Source organism: Camelina sativa, unplaced genomic scaffold, assembly GCF_000633955.1.
Source record: "Camelina sativa cultivar DH55 unplaced genomic scaffold, Cs unpScaffold00495, whole genome shotgun sequence".
Lineage (NCBI taxonomy): Eukaryota > Viridiplantae > Streptophyta > Magnoliopsida > Brassicales > Brassicaceae > Camelina > Camelina sativa.
In genome coordinates this window covers 104,521-109,732 of record NW_010921712.1, presented here as the reverse complement: position 1 = coordinate 109,732, position 5,212 = coordinate 104,521, and the positions used below count along the sequence as shown (strand labels likewise).

General features: G+C 36.1%; 1 pseudogene; it reads left to right on the top strand.

Moving 5' to 3' along the window:
• The first annotated feature begins 3,522 nt into the window (after nt 1–3,522).
• On the top strand, nt 3,523–5,212 carry LOC104773223 (annotated as a pseudogene).

The following is a 5,212-nucleotide window of genomic DNA, read 5'->3' as shown; positions in this document are numbered from 1 at the left end:
CGGGTTGTTCCCCGACAAAAGACACAAAAAGAGGAAACATGGTTCTTTCAACAAATAATGGCCCTCCTCCTACACCTTTGATAACGACCAGACATTACCCTCTCCCGCATAGTGATTTGACACGGAGGAGTGACCGTGAACCAGAACCGGAGTCAATCCGTCAGTCTATTGTTCAACTTAATTTACAGGTTTGTTTTCTAACTATTACAATTTCAGATCTGCGATTCCGTATGTTATATATTAATTATTTTTGTTGGTACTACCTCTAGATACATATAAAGGAGCCTCCCCCCAAAGACCTGCACATTCCAGCCCCTATACTTGCCAAAATAGTGAGTTTGGTATCTCAGGAAGGCCCGATGGCGCTGAAAAACTGGATCCTGGCTGGCCGCGCGGGGAGAGTAGCTGCTTTGTCTCCGGAAACACTCTCGTCTGTCAGGTTGGATCGTGATCCGGAGTTTGTCAAATGGTCAAGGCTTACACATGTCTACTATGATTTCTTCGGATGGTGCCTATACGAGGAGAATCAATATGCTTTGTATGTGAAAAGTTTGTTCCTTGCGTTTCAATGCCTTCAATTAAAAGAGGCAATAGATTTGCTCGGTACGGTTAGGAGTGTGTACCCGTTTGCTGAATTATTGTGGGTAATGTTGAATTCCTGTGCTGGGACTCTTGATATGGATGTTTACTTGAACTTCAGGAAGAAGTACGGCTTTGGTCAAGCAGACAAAATGTCGGACTCTTTTATGTACCACATCTACATCATTGGACCTCAAAGAAAAATCTCCTACGAGAAAACTTTGCATTTTGAAGATTTCCCAGAATGCTGGTGGCAACACGACATGCTTGGTCAATACAATCGGGAGAGATGCATGGAGTGTATCTACTATTACCTATCCAGTTGTATATCGGTTATATATTAGGGATATTATCCTGTACTTTCTTAATGTTAAATGGTATTATGTTATCCCATTAAGTTATAACCTTTATAATTCATATTTTCCTCAGTTAAATGCTATTGGTGTATTTTTACATCGGTTAATTGCGACATGTCAAAACCTATAATATTAAGAACCATATGGTCACACAAATGTGGTTAGCAACATCTGTTTTTAACAATCATAATTTTACACACCCCTCATCCATCCACAAAAACCTGACCACATGCACATAATCCTACTCTAATGGATTTGTATGCAACTCTACATAATCGTGGACACAAGTACGTGGATGGTTCATTATGCATCCCACACGATGTCGATGGATCCATATGGTCATACATACGTGGATTAAAACCTTTTACGTGTCACAAAACCAACAAACAATGATACAGTCCCAATTGGATTTGTATACAACTCTACATAATCGTGGACACAAGTACGTGGATGTTTGATCATGCATCCCACATGATGTCAATGTCCATATGGTCATACATACGTGGATTGCAACCTTTTACGTGTAATACATATGTAAAAGGTTCCATACGTGGTCATACATACGTGGTCATACATATGTGGTCATACATACGTGGACACTAGTCCCAATTGAATCCACAAAAACCAAACCACGTGATTACATGTTGAACCTAACCCCAAATATATCTTGCATTATGCCACTTAGTTCAAGTAACGACATAATTATAGTCCAATGGTTTGGTATGAAACAATACATAATCGTGGTCCCATTTACCTAGATGAATCAGTAGGTATACAACACTATTTCGACAAGTGGGAATTTATAGGCATCAAAAGCAATTCCTAAACTTCTAATTTCCATACTCCATCCAAAGTATTGTCAGAATCTTCCTCAATTAAAGAGAACCCACATATCCCAACTTTGAAGGGATAAACCCTTCGATATCTGTTGGACATATATGTCACCCTAATGAATAGGTTGTACTACCTACGTTTTTTTTTTGTTTTTTTTCCACCAAAGTTCTGCTATCTACTTTATCTACATGATGTTGACAACACCTAAGACAAGACCCATACTAACCCGACACATCGACAAAAATATTTACCGACATAAATGTTTGCCGAGCTCCTTTAGTTGCATGCTTATTATGCAATACTCGATTAGACTTGGGTAAATTTTTGATCATCCATGTGGACACTAATAAAGGAGTCTTTATGTCATGTTACCGAGGGCCTCATTTAAAAAAAATACGACGTCTGGGGGCTTTACCGGGACTAACTAGTAAAAGGCCTAAGGCAGGAAGCGATCTTAGAAACCAATCACGCTCCGTAAAAAAATCTCTATATCGTATTCGTTTAGAAGAAAAACAAAAATTGCGTTTTCATTATGGTCTTACAGAACGCCAATTACTTAAATATGTGCGTATCGCCGGAAAAGCCAAGGGGTCAACAGGTCAAGTTTTACTACAATTACTTGAAATGCGTTTGGATAACATCCTTTTTCGATTGGGTATGGCTTTGACTATTCCTCAAGCGCGCCAATTAGTTAACCATGGACATATTTTAGTTAATGGCCGTATAGTTGATATACCAAGTTATCGCTGCAAACCCCGAGATATTATTACAGTGAAGGATGAACAAAACTCTAGAACTTTGGTTCAAAATCTTCTTGATTCATCTGCCCCTGAAGAATTGCCAAACCATCTGACTCTTCACACATTCCAATATGAAGGGTTAGTCAATCAAATAATAGATAGGAAATGCGTCGGTTTGAAAATAAATGAATTGCTTGTCGTAGAATATTACTCTCGACAGACTTAATAAACCTAACTTAAGTAAAAAAAAAATTACTAAAAACAAGAGTTCGGACAACTCCCCTTTGCCGTTAAAAATAAAAAGGCACAAGGTAAGGGATTTTGTCGAGGAATCTTTTTCCTATTCATGTATCATAGATTGGTAGGGGGATTTGGATCCCTTGTTTGCTCTTCCCAGCATTTTCCATATGAAAGAAATTAGGAGTAGAGAATCTATTTCAAAATCAAAACAAGGTAGATTTTATATCTATTCTTTTTTATTGGATTTGATACATTGTGGTCAATCACGTAAGATTGGTGAATTAGTTGAAAGTAAGGAAAGAGAGGGATTCGAACCCTCGGTAAACAAAACTTTACATAACAGTTCCAATGTTACGCCTTCAACCACTCGGCCATCTCTCCGACATCAGGATTATGACTGAGTATCTGGGTGAATAGCGAGTTATTCATCGTTTTTTAGATTATGGTTAATAGATACCTCGGAAAAATTGGAAGTAGATAGAAGGTGTTTTTTTATGAGTCCGCTTTTATGTTAGTTCGTACTATACAATTCCTTTGTTTGTGAGAAAATTTTCTCACAAAAGAAAAGGTAAAGGAAATAAAAAGAGTTAGANATATTACCTATGCCAAGATTGCGTATAAATGGAAATTTTATTGATAAAATCTTTACAATTGTAGCCGATATCTTATTACAAGTCATTCTGACAACTTCCGGAGAAAAAGAGGCTTTTACTTATTACAGATATGGTGCGATTTGATTATCATTATTATTCTTTTTTTTCTCGCCGATTTGGATTGGAATAGAAAGAAAAACAAGTATTGAAAAAAAATCTACGCTTTTGAAGGTGAAGTTTATAATATAAAAAACAATCCCTTCTGTCATGTATCCACGATTAATGCAGCCTTAGATGCTTCAATTGTGAAAGTATTGAGCAAAAGGTTTTTACCTATGGTTCCCGTATTACAGATCAATCCTACTACACTAATACAATATACGAATAGGAGGCATAGGGGAAGAAGCACTACGCCGAGAAATCAACAACACAAAAACTTTCTTCAAAATGATTCCCTTTCTTCTTCTTCTTTGGGATTGGGACTAATTAAATTAAAATGGTTGGAACAATAAACATCCATCTCGTTCGTACTTTGGATACCCGTATAACCATTTAAGACTGTTGAAGTGACTCATTCCTGGAAATTTAGGGGCGTTGAGAACAAAGAAATTTTGAGAGTTTCCTTTTTTATTTTTATCTAGCATGAACCCACTTGGTAGTAAGAAAAGATCTTTTGCAAGAAGGTTGGCTAGGGATTTCTTGTAAAAACATTAGCCCCGCTTAGTTCATAATGACATCACATTTTTACATATATTATTTTCATTATGCACCTAAAGGAGGAGCCGTATGAGATGAAAGTCTCACATACGGTTCTGAAACGGAGAATTCGTTAAAGCGAATGACGACCGTAACGGATGTCGGCTCAATCTGAAGGAAATTATGCGGAAGCATTACAGAATTATTACGAAGCTATGCGACTAGAAATTGACCCCTATGATCGAAGTTATATACTCTATAATATAGGCCTTATCCACACAAGTAATGGGGAACATACCAAAGCTTTAGAATATTATTTTCGGGCATTAGAACGAAACCCCTTTTTACCACAAGCTTTTAATAATATGGCTGTGATCTGTCATTACGTGCGACTATCTCCACTATAGAAAAAAAGAACGAACAACTAGTCAATGAAATACTAGAAACACAAAAAAGGGCTTTCTACATAAGCGCGTCGTCCAAAACGATTTTTTATCAGCTGTAGCAAATAAATAAACTTCATTGATCGAAATATGAAGTGAAGACTAGATATGCCTAAATACTTTCTTCTATGGATAAAAAAAGATTTAATTGATAGAGGAAGCACCGTAAAGATCAATTGGAAAGGTTAAGGTTTTGGACCGATACAACAAGAGCTGTTTATTTATATCATAATATGATATAAATCTTAGGAATCTACTTATGTAATAGAGTGGATCCCCTAAGGTATTGAGCAGCGGTGTAGCATCAGATCCTAAAGACAGTAAGTCTTTTTCTTTTTTATGAAGTATGAAAAAGTCTTTTTCAAAGATTCTATATAAATTTTTATATGAAAGCGGGATAGTTACCTTTCAGAAAATTCTAATATCTAATAACAGTGGACATGCCTTTTTTTCTGAAGGTAGGAGAAAAGATAAAACTTATTATATTAATTAATATATTAATTAAATCAAAATGAAAGTTTGAAACTCATGTAATTACTCTCTTTTGTTTAATCCAAGAAAAACAAAATATCTATAAGAAATCTCATTCAATTAGACATTCAATTAGACATTCAATTAGATATAAAGTTCAAAGTAGGTTAAAGTTAAAAAACTGGTACACCAAAACAAAAGAGTTGGTTGTCGAGCCGTATGAGGTAGGAAACTCTCAAGTACGGTTCTCAGGGAGGGAA